The 11,993-nt window shown below is 37.4% G+C and overlaps 1 protein-coding gene across 1 annotated transcript in view; it reads left to right on the top strand.

Annotated features, from left to right (window-relative positions):
- Positions 1 to 7,611: 7,611 nt before the first annotated feature.
- The window catches only part of plgrkt (plasminogen receptor, C-terminal lysine transmembrane protein), a 60,996-nt gene continuing 56,614 nt past the window's right edge, over positions 7,612 to 11,993 (top strand). Inside the window, exon 1 of the mRNA XM_039759558.1 lies at positions 7,612 to 7,774. The gene's annotated coding sequence lies outside the window, so the exon portion shown is untranslated. The remainder of the gene's footprint in view (positions 7,775 to 11,993) is intronic.

The following is an 11,993-nucleotide window of genomic DNA, read 5'->3' as shown; positions in this document are numbered from 1 at the left end:
TCCACTGCATCCACTGAACAGGGTCATATCCAGACAGAGGAGCAGCTTCAGCGACAGATTGCTGTCACCGTCCTGCTCCACTGACAGACTAAGGAGATCGTTCTTCTCCCACATTATGCGACTCTTCAATTCCACCCTGGGTTTAAATGTTAACATTATACAAAGTTATTGTCTGTTATACCTGCATTTTTATTACTCTTTAATATTGTTTTTATCAGTATGCTGCTGCTGGAGTGTGTGAATCTATCTATCCATCTAGTGCTTTTAGACCCCTTCACATTATTCACATTTTATGATGTTGCAGCTTTGTACTAAAATTGTTTAAACTAATTTTTCCCCACTTCAAGCAACACTCAGTACCCTGGAATATCAAAAGAAATGCAAGATTTTAAAATTTTGTCATATTTATTTAAAATGAAAAAAATTCGGACGTGAGTGTCAATAGGCTTTGTGCCCTGGGAACTACATTTTTGATCATAAAGTAGGTCATTATGATAGCACTTGACAAGAAGAATTCATAATTAATGGCAGAATTACGGTATCTGAGGGTTCCTCTAGAGTGCCTCTTTCTCTTGCACGATTTGGCTCAACATTTAATCAGCACATCGTCATCTCATAGCAGGCTTAAGTTTTGAGTTTGGTATTTTTTCGCTTAACTGTTTTAGCTCTAGACCATCCTCAAGAAACTGTGATACAAAGACACACACTGACAGACACACACCCGTCATTGAGATATCAATGTTTTTGGCATCAGGGGACCCTAAAACATTGAGATCTGTTGAAAAACAGAGACTGAAATTTTTGACGAATCTAAGCTTTCACTCCTCCCCAATAGACAACAGGTTATGATCAATATGATATACACCATTGCCATACATATTAATGTCCTTTACTAAGTAGTAATTGAAGCACCTTCAGCAGCAATTTCAGCCAGGTGTCTTCTCAAGTATGATGTATGACCTGAATTTTAAATCACATATTAATAAGATTACTAGGACAGCATTTTTCCACTTAAGAAATATAACAAAAGTTAGACCTCTTATAACATTGCAAGATGCTGAGAAATGACTTCAGTTGACTAGATTACTGTAACGCACTCCTCTCAGGACCACCCAGAAAGACATAAATCGATTGCAGCGAGTGCAGAATGCAGCTGCTAGAATCTTAACTAAGAAAAGAAAATCCGAGCACATCTCTCCAGTTTTGATGTCACTACATTGGTTACCTGTGTCATTTAGAATTGACTTTAAAATACTGCTTATGGTTAACAAAGCCTTAAATAATCTCGCTCCATCATATATTTCATAATGTCTTACACCTTACACTCCAAATTGTAACCTTAGATCTTCAAATTAATGTCTGCTTAGAATTCCAAGAGCTAAACTTAAAAGAAGTGGTGAGGTGGCCTTCTGCTGCTATGCACCTAAAATCTGGAATAGCCTGCCAATAGGAATTCGCCAGGCTAATACAGTGGAGCACTTTAAAACACTGCTGAAAACTCATTACTTTAACATGGCTTTTTCATAGCTTCATCTTAGTTTAATCCTGATGCTCTGTATATTCAATTAATTATTTTTATTATTTATGGTATTCATATTCAAAATCCGTACTAACTCCTACTTTCTCTTCTGTTCTTTTTCTGGTTTTCTGGGGTGGCGACCTGCGCCACCACCACCTTATCAAAGCAACGTGATGTCCCTACATTGATGGATTAAAGGCCAGAAGTCCACATGACCCTCATCATCAAGTTCTTCCATGAGAACCCTGAATACCATGAGGACTGATTGAGGTCATTTATGTTAGGTGGAATGCCTAGAGGGGGCTGGGTGGTCTTGTGGCCTGGAACCCCTACAGATTTTATTTTTTTCTCCAGTCGTCTGGAGTTTTTTTTTATTTTCTGTCCTCCCTGGCCATTGGACCTTACTTTTATTCTATGTTAATTTGTATTCCCTTATTTTATTTTATTTTGTCTTTTTTCTCTTTCTTCATCATGTAAAGCACTTTGAGCTACATTGTTTGTATGAAAATGTGCTAAATAAATAAATGTGGTTGTTGTTGATGTGGCAAGCTTCTCATACTTGAATTTTTGGATTTTCTGCCATTCTTTTCTGCAGTTCCTATCAAGCTCTGTCAAGATGGATGAAGACTGCCAGTGGACAGCTGTTTTCATGTCTATCTAGAGATGTTCAGTTGGGTTCAAGTCTGGGCTCTAGCTGGACCATTCAAGAACCCTAAGTCACTCTTGCATTGTCTTTGCCTTATGTTTAGGTCTTTGACATATTGGAAGGTGAACCTTTGGCGCAGTCTGAGATCCAGCGCGCTCTGGAGCAGATTTTCATTAACTATTATCTCTGTAGTTTGCTCTGTTCAGCTTTTCCTACACCCTGATTAATTTCCCTGTCCCATCCTCATGGCATAATGCTGCCACCGCCATCCTTGCACCTGTGAAATGGTATTGCGTGGGTGATAGGCAGTGCCTGGCTTCCTCCAGTGATGACGTTAGGAACTGAGGCCAAGCAGTTTAATATTGGTTTCATCTGACAAGAGAATCTTGTTTCTCACAATTTGAGAGTTCTTTGGAGTTGGTAAAAAGGCACCTATGTGGGCTTTCATAAAGGCCAGATGAGTGGAGTGCTGAAGTGATGGTTGTCTTACTGGAAGTTTTTCCATCTCCATACAGGTTCTCTGGAGCTCTGCCAGAGTGACCATTGAGTTCTTGGTCACCTCTCTTACCAAGCTCCTTCTCCCATGAATGTTCAGTTTGGTTAGGTGGCCAGTTCTAGGAAAACTCATATTTGTTGCAAATGTCATCCATTTCAGATTTATGGAAGCCACTGTGCTCTTGGAAACCTTCAATGCTGTAGGTATTTTTTGTAGCCCTTGCCAGATCTGTACCTTAAATAATCCTACCTGTAAGCCATGCAGCAAGTTCCTTTGACCTTGTGGCTTGGTTTTTGCTCTGATACACACTGTCAGTTTGGAGATCTTCTACTGTATAGACAGGTGTGTGCCTTTCTTAATCATGTCCAATGAACTGAATTGACCACACGTGGACTGCAAACAAGGTGTGGATACTGTCGCATACACGTGCTTAGGAGCCAGTCAACAAACCCATAGGTGAGTGAAATATTGCGGTAATAACGCCTCTCTCTCTCTCTCTGTTTTGTCAGACCAAAAGAAGAAAATAATTTCCTTACCTCACTTCCGGATTCCAAGATGGACGCCGAAACGTCACTTCCAGCATCCTTTGATGATGTCGCTTCCAGCTCCATCCTATGACAATACTTCCGGTCTCCAGAAGATGACGTCACTTCCTCCATCACATCACTTCCAGTCACTTTTGATGAGGTTGTATCCATTTGTCTGTTTCAACGTCATCACCTGCCAACTCATTTCCGTCCACCATTTTGTCACTGTATAAAACGCCATTTGTTGTAATACACTTTGATCTGATGTAATAAGTATTTTGATCTATCATTTTGACTACTCGTTTTTCTTTTGTCCTTCAGACATTATACGGGGACAGTCCCCAACTCTTTTTCTTTTGTGAAAGTGTTTTTTTGATTAATAGAACGGGGTGCACTTCAGAACCCTTTGTTACGAATCTTGAAATTTGGCGGAATACTTATGTCAGTGTGGCATTTCAGTTTTTTACTTCTAATAAGTTTGCAAAAAACTCTAATTTCCTGTTTTCACTTTGTCTTTCTGAGGTATTAGGTGTTGCCTAATGGGGGAAAAATTAATTTAAATGATTTTAGCATAATGCTGCAACATAAAAAAATCTGCAAAATGTGAAGGGGTCCAAATACTTTCTTCATGATAACTGTACATGGTGCTGAGCAGGTAGGTTAGATGTCCCTTATGTAGCATCTGGAACACAAGCCAGTTATATAAACCTTATATTGCAGTCACAGAGAGTGTTGGTTAAACTTCTATGTATAGCACCCAGAGTCCTTGTCTTAGACATCAATAGCAGCCCTGCCATTTATGAATGACTGACCTTGTCATTGCCATTCCTGCCACATGTCTATTAGACCCATTTGTCTGTCAATAAGTTTTCTCATTCCATCATTCGAGGACTTGTCATTTTTCTTTCATCTTTAGACAGTAATATATCAGTGTATTAAGTCTTCTGTTTGCACCAATTCATATGAACTGCAGTTCATGTTGTAGGCATATTTGAAAGACTACTCTGCCATCTACTGGCCCTTAAGATTAGTACAGTAGTTGATTTTTTCCCCTTTTTTTATGTTTTGATTGATGGACCAAACGAAGTTTCTCTGTATTGTGAACATTTGCTAGGATGCTCAGCTCGACAAAGAGGCAAACACTTTGGACAACAACACCTCTTAAGACAGTCACCCTGCATAGGGTGTAATTTAATAATAATAAATAATAATAATAATTTATTACATTTATATAGCGGTTTTCGTTACTGAACTGAGACACCACCACTCACTCCAATCAGGAATATTTATACTCATCAGTCATTTTTGAGCTATTGAAGGCACTCCATGTTAAGAAACGAACATCCACAAAATAAATACAGGTTAGGAGATGAACCAGGGCCTAGGTGTAGTGAGGTGGCAACACTTCTGCCTGAGGTAGTCCTCCAGAATATACATAATGCAAACATCCCCCCTCCTATGCCCTCCTCTGCGGTGTGGCATAGTGGTTAAAGCTTTGGATTTTAAACCCTGAGGTTGTGGGGTCAAATCCTGCTATTGACACACTGTGACCACAAGTAAGTCACTTCACCTACTTGAGCACCACTTGAAAAAACAAAATTTTATCTCAGATGTTATAAGTCACTGAGAACTTAAAGTGTCAGCCAGATAAGAAAATCTAGTGTCTCACTTAAAATATTTGAAAATCAAAAGTATACTGTGATGAAAAATTATGAAAAAGAATCAGATATATTTGCATCCAATGAATAATAATAATAATAATAATAATAATAATAATAATAATACATTTCACTTAATAGCTGACTTTCTTAACACTTCAGGTAACCTTACAATGAAATTAAATAACATTAATAAAATATAAAAACAAAGAGGATGATAAAATCAAATAGCAATAAGGTACAGAGGTAGTGGCAAACATACAAAGATAACAGGCAGAAACCGTGTTAAACTCATAATTGGTATGCCAGTTTGAAAAGATCAACTTTGAGGCAGTTTTAAAATGTGTTATTGAGTCTAGCTGACGGATATGAGAGGGAAGAGAATTCCAGATTTGAGGAGTACAATGAGAGAATACTCAACCTACCATAGAACAGAGTTTAATGTGTGGTACAGAAAGTAAAGCTGCAGATGAGGATCTGAGTGAGCAAGAGGAGTGTAGGTCTGTAGGAGATCAGTGAGGTAGGGAGCAGCAAGGCTGTGGAGAGCTTTAAATGTTAAGAGCGGTATTTTGTATTGCATTCTGTAGTAAACAGGGAGCCAGAGAAGCTGAGAGAGAATAGGTGTAATATGTTAAGTGCATTTGGAACAGTTTATTATCCTAGCAGCAGTTGTAAGTGATGGATACATTTTTGTGGGATACCAGATAGAATAGCATTACAGTAATTTATACATGAGGTGACTAGGGCATTAACCAATACTTTAGTACTGTGTTGCGTAAGAACAGGACAAAGTCTGGAAATGTTTCGGAGATGAAAGAAGGCAGTCCGAGAAACATTACTTATATGGGAAGAAAAAGAGAGAGTACTGTCAAGAATGATGCCTTTAACTTGGGAAGAGATGTTTGTGTTAATGTTGTTAATTAAAATCGAAGAATGGTTAACCTTAGTGAGTGTAGATTTAGAACCAATGAGGAGCACCTCAGTTTTATTGCTATTTAATTGGAGAAAATTGTGAGTCATCCATGGGTTTATGTCTTGGAGACATGCCATAAGAGTATTTGGAGGGAAAACAGAAGTGTATTTAATGGACAGATACAGCTGATGAAATTTAATACCGTGGAGACAAAAGATATTACCTATTAGGAAAATATAAATGAGTAAAAGAAGTGACCCCAAAACAGTACCCTGTGGAACTCCCTGAGTAATGATTGCATTCTCAGATTTAAAGCCCTTTACTTGAACAAATTGCACCCTATCAGTGAGGTAGGAAGAAAACCATTGGAGGACAAGGCCACAGACTCCAAATCTATTTAGTCGTTTCAAAAGTATCTGATGAGATATGGTGTCCAATACGGAGCCAAGGTCAAGAAGTACAGGAATTGATAAAAGCCCCATGTCAGCTACCCGGATGATATTTGTGAACAAGTACATACCGGAATAAAGTTGGTGTTCTCCATATGAGATGTGGTCATCAAATGGTCCACTAAGGTACCTCAGTAAAATTCCAGAGGGCCACAAAATGACTGCAAATAATTATAAAAATGAAGCAGAGTATTCAAATCACTAAAAATCAAACTACAGCAGGGGTGTTAAACTAACCTTTTTAAAGCAGCCCACTTCATTGTTATCCAAAATATGTTACGGCATGCAATGACTGTAAGTTTTTTCAGTCACCCCTTCTAATGTTCATTTCATGAATGGTATCCATATATAATTGTAAAGGAATACATTTACACATGCCATTAAAAAGCACCACCAGTGTCGACTGCTGTTAATCTATGCAGCACAGCTTGTCAGAGCTACTAGCCTGTAGTTTGAAAGGGAACAGGCTGTTTGCAGTGATCCAACAAGAAAAGGTGAGACCAGGGGATGACAAAGAAACTTCTTTAATTAAGTTATGTCTGCATCGATTAATTCTGCTTTTTAAAAATTACTTTTGATTTTACAGTTTTAGAAATACATAATTTATCCATAGAAAATGCCAACTCATATTATGTTATGACTAAGAACAATTTAAATTGTTAGAAGCACACGGGCAGTTTTTGAAATGGCTTCTTCATTTTATATTATACAATAAAAACACTGACAATATGCCTTGGTTAATATATGTTTAAGTTTTTTTTTTTAAAAAAAAGCTCTTTTGTCAAGACCCTCACATATTCTTGTGATTCCATGCAGGACATCTCAGGAATTAAGGCTGTGAGCTAGTGAGCTTATTAATTAACAATATTTTAAATAACTAGAACACGGGGGGAAAAAACAGAAAAAAAACGTTGCAATGAAAATCTTTAAAAACCAAGATAAAAATCACTGAATTTTCCATTTGCAGCATATATTAATTAACAGATACACCTAATGAAGGCCTCCTTCATCCTTTTTTTTCTTTTTATCATCGAATGACATTTTCGTCCTTTCCAGATAGGCTTAGGCAGCCCTTCTCTAACATAAATTCCAATAAAAACTTGGTTTTCTAATTTTTGAATTGACAAGGAAAAACAGAAAAAAGCAAAATAACAGATTAATAAGGGTAGGAGTCCAATTAAAAGCAGAAGTCAGTTGGAATGAAAACTCTCAGCCAGGAGGACCTCAGGACTGACGTTTATAATCACTGATTTAAGATATGCACCCATCGTTTATTTATTTTGCTGTTCATTATTAATACTTAATATTGTAATCCATAAGCGTCAGAGTATCTGCGATAAGATGCTGCCTGGTTTAGCGCTGATTGATTCAAGAGGTGTTAGCACTCAGTCTCCGGGTTGGACTTTTGTCGTCCATCCTCAGTGCTGCTGACGTCACAGCGCGACGCTCCTGCCAATCTTAGCCGGAGAGACTTATCTGCGAATTATCTGAAACTGACAAACTGTACTAGTTTGTATTTGCTGTACCACACACTCGCGTTACTTGCCTTCTGTCTGTCATACCGCGGTATGTACTCCATTTTGTCTTCTTCACAGAGTAGCCTGTTTTTGATAATAAAGCTGTTATGTTGCTGCCACCTGAAGGTCACTAAAATACATAGGAGTCTTGGTGCTTGTCAATAAATTGTAACCCGGAGTCTCCACGCGTTGACCTCCGTTAAGCCTGCAGTCGAGTTCTGTGACAAAATAATTTGGACATCGATGTCATCTTCTCAGTCAGGATGCATACTTTAAAATAACAGGCACAGCACGTAGAAAACATGGTTTATGTTTCTTCTCTCAGTGATGGATTAGTGAGTGTAGCAGCATTCAATAAGAACATGCATACCACTTGGGTGTGAAAACTCTGAACCCTGAAAGTCTGAGCTCCGAAGTTAGACACCATGATCCAGATCGTTTAGTTATACAGGTATCATTATGGCAGGACTGGATGTTGATTGTTACACTTTATATTATAGGTTTATACGGTCGTTATTGTCCCGTGCATCGACTACGTGAAACTCTTACATGCATTAATTACAAGACGATTCTATTAAAAACTCTTACACATACAAAGTTTGGACACACTCAGAAATGTTCATGTTTTCAATAGAAATTGATACTTTTTTATAATTATACTATCACCTTGATTTTTAAAATACAGCTAAGACATTACTTGTGTTTCTCACTACTGTTACTGTTTGAAATTACTTAGTTTTAATATTCACATATGACGGCAAGGCACAGTTTTCTGGAGCCATTCATTCAGTGGCCTAATGTTAATCTCCCTCAGCTTATCCTTAATTACCCATTTGTAAATGGTAACTGATTATTAGAGAAACCTGTGGAATTGCATTCATTAGCACTGCTGAAACCTGTGATTCTGTTCATTTAGGTTGCAAGGTACTGGCATTCAGCGCAGTTCTGGGTTCAGATATGGCCAACATGTAACAACATTCTTAAGAAACATGGCAGTTTATTTTTATGCAGAATGAAGGTGCAGTAGTTTGACAAAAAAACAAGAATTACACACAAAGATGTCTATTACTGACTTGAGAGAAGATGGCAAACTGGATCTAACAGGATAAAAAAAAGGGGAAGGCCAAAGGTGCACAAATGCATAAGAGGAGAAGAAGTACACCAGAGTCTATATTTTAGAACCAAATGCCTCAGTTTGGCTTCTTCCTTAAATACACAACAAATATCAGTGCAATCTGTATCAGGGAAAAGGCAACTTGACTTAACAGGCAGAGTTTCAAAGAAAAAGCCATATCTGAAACTGGCAAATGAAAAGTTTGAAATAGAAAAAAAAACGCATAGTCTGCATCTTGGAGTTGTCCTTTCTCTGTTGCAGATGACACTGACATTTTTCATGTATTTAGGGAAGAAGCCAACTGAGGACCTGTAAGGTGTTTGTTTCTCAAACTACACACTCTTAATGTTCTTATCATCTTGTACAGCTGTCAAACTGGGTCTTCTCCTTCTATTTCTATCCTGTTAAATCCAGCTTGCCCTCTTCTTTCAAAACAGTGTGCCAAATCTTCAGTTTCCTGTCCATCTTTTGAATGGAAAAAAGTTAATTCTGCCTAAAAAAAAGATAATTTTCTTGAGAAAGCTGTTGCATTTTTAGCCGTTTTGAACACAGAACGGAACTTTAGAAATGCCAGTATCTTCCAACCCAAGCCTTCTGAATAACAGGTTTCGGCAGTTCTAATGCAGTTATAAAGGTTTCTGAAATAACTAGTTAGCCTGGCTAGTTAATGATAAGATGTAGGAATTGACCATCAGGGCACTAAAAGAATGGCTGGTGAAAGTGGAGCTTTGCAGTCATATGTGAATAATTAAAAAGCGGTCATTTCAAGCAGTAAAAGCCATTAGCATTGTCTTGGTTAGATAGATAGGTAGAAATTCACATAATCCAACAGAAGTATACTGATACAAAAAAAATAAAAATAAAAATAAAAAGTAATAAAAATGCATGTAAAAACAGACAATAACTTTGAATAATATTAACGTTTACGCCCCCGGATGGAATTGAAGAGTCACATAGTGTTAGGGAGGAATGATCTCCTCAGTCTGTCAGTGGAGCAGGATGGTGACAGCAGTCTGTCGCTAAAGCTGCTCCTCTGTCTGGAGATGATCCTGTTCAGTGGATGCAGTGGATTCTTCATGATTGACAGGAACCTCCTCAGCGCCCGTCGCTCTGCCACAGATGTTAAAACTGTCCAGCTTCATTCCTACAATAGAGCCTGCCTTCTTAACAAGTTTTTCCAGGCGTGAGACGTCCTTCTTCCTTATGCTGCCTCCCCAGCACACCACCGCGTAGAAGAGGGCGCTCGCCACAACTGTCTGGAAGAACATCTGCAGCATGTTATTGCAGATGTTGAAGGTTATGTTTATAAATCAATTTCATGGTCATATCTTGATAAAAAAAAAAGGCATTGATTTTCTCTGTTTCCCCAAACCTTTTTTTAGTACTGTATATAAGAATGTGAGACTTTTGACATATCAGAAGAAACCTTGCAACCCATTAAATTTGTTTGGCTAGTGAAGAACTAAATCGTTCCTATATGTCTTTCATCTAATTTTAACAGTTATCCAGGTTTCCTCTTTAACTAGCGGTTTGTTAAACGTTTCCACAGTCCTCTGTGTATGAGAGGCCATTTAGGGCTTTGAGGAGACCCAGGTATGGTTGTCACATGTTTTTATTCTTGTGCGTATGTCTCAGGATCAGCACCTCATTAAAAAAGTCATTTAAACATTCATTGAAAATCTGAAGTCATGCAAACACCCTCAAGCTTTGCCAGGTTGGCTGTAACAATGTGGGGGTTGGATTTTTTAAAACTGATTTATATTTTTTTTTTCATGCTATAAACCTGAAATTAATTTGAACGTGAATGAAATGAACATTGTGAGGAGCTGAGGAATGATGATGCACACAGCTGTTCACACCAGCGTATAGTGCAGCTGTACAAGTAAATCACTTCAGTGGTGTGCCAAACATGTGGCAGAAAGAATACATTTATTAAGCATGCTCATATAATCTTGAAAAAATGCATAATTTAAAGTTTTCCATTATTCTAGTATTCACAAGTGGCAAAACAGTGCTTCTTTTTGGTTACCTGTATAGCACAATCTTCGGTTGGAAAGACAGAGTCTAAAAACATTGTTAGAAATAAAATTCAACTACAAAAGAAAAACAAATAGATTTTGAAAACACAAATTAAATAAAAATATATCAGTGCTTGCCTTGTGTAACTACACAACAGAGGCTGCCTAAAAACACATAGCGGCTAAATTTACTGGCAAACTTTTGAGAATAGGAGTTTCTTAAAAAAATGGCTCAGACACTGTTCTGACAAAGGAAATCTGCAAATTTATGCCAAACTCTTAGGCTGTACTTCGTAGCCTTTTTTTTATGAAACTTTATATATTTATTTTTGTATTGCCGTCAGTATAACTTCAGGCATTATTTCCCCCTCAACAAACAAGTAAAAACAGTAAAGCAGTTGATTATCATATCAACCCACCAAAAATTAGATAACGTGCTCATCCAAACTTTTAGTATGTATTTATTGTTAATTAGTGTCCAGTTTAAAGTAACAACCAATTTTTAGCATCAAAATACAGACATTCACTATTTTATGAGTTATCTTAATGTAATAAAGATTTACAGCAAAAAAGAAAAAGATGTGAAGTGTTTTATGGGGTTTGTAGGAATTATAGGGTTGTCACTGTCACATTTTGTTTCAAACACCAAATCTGTGCTCACCTCTCACCAGTCTAATTTGAACGTCTAGAATCAGAATGGTCGCTTGCAGGTTAAGGTAATGCACATTTTAGTTTTAGAATTTAGTGGCGGTGCCCTCTACTGTAGTTTTAGATTCTTGTGCCTGGCCTCCCCAAATTCATTCTCAACAGTACATGTATGTTCTGCTCTGAAAAGCTTTCACTGTCTACAGGGGTTTTATCTCTTACATTTTGTTAAATGAATATACTTCATACTAAGATTTTGTCTGTATTAAGGGCATACAGTACATAGTGAAATACATGCAATATATATCCACAAATTTAATAGTGAACTGAAGGAGGAAGGAGCACAAAGATTCTTGAAGTAACTTAAAATGTAACTTGAGTACTTTAACAAAAGACTCTTTATTACTGTTCTATTTTATAATAGCTTGCTATGTCATAAGCAAAATGCGCCTTGTTAGTATTTGCTTTTGTATTCAGATAAGAATTGCTTG

Source organism: Polypterus senegalus, chromosome 7 (genome assembly GCF_016835505.1).
Source record: "Polypterus senegalus isolate Bchr_013 chromosome 7, ASM1683550v1, whole genome shotgun sequence".
NCBI classification, from domain to species: Eukaryota; Metazoa; Chordata; class Cladistia; order Polypteriformes; family Polypteridae; genus Polypterus; species Polypterus senegalus.
Note: the sequence above shows the minus strand (reverse complement) of the source record. Positions and strands in the feature narration are given on the sequence as shown.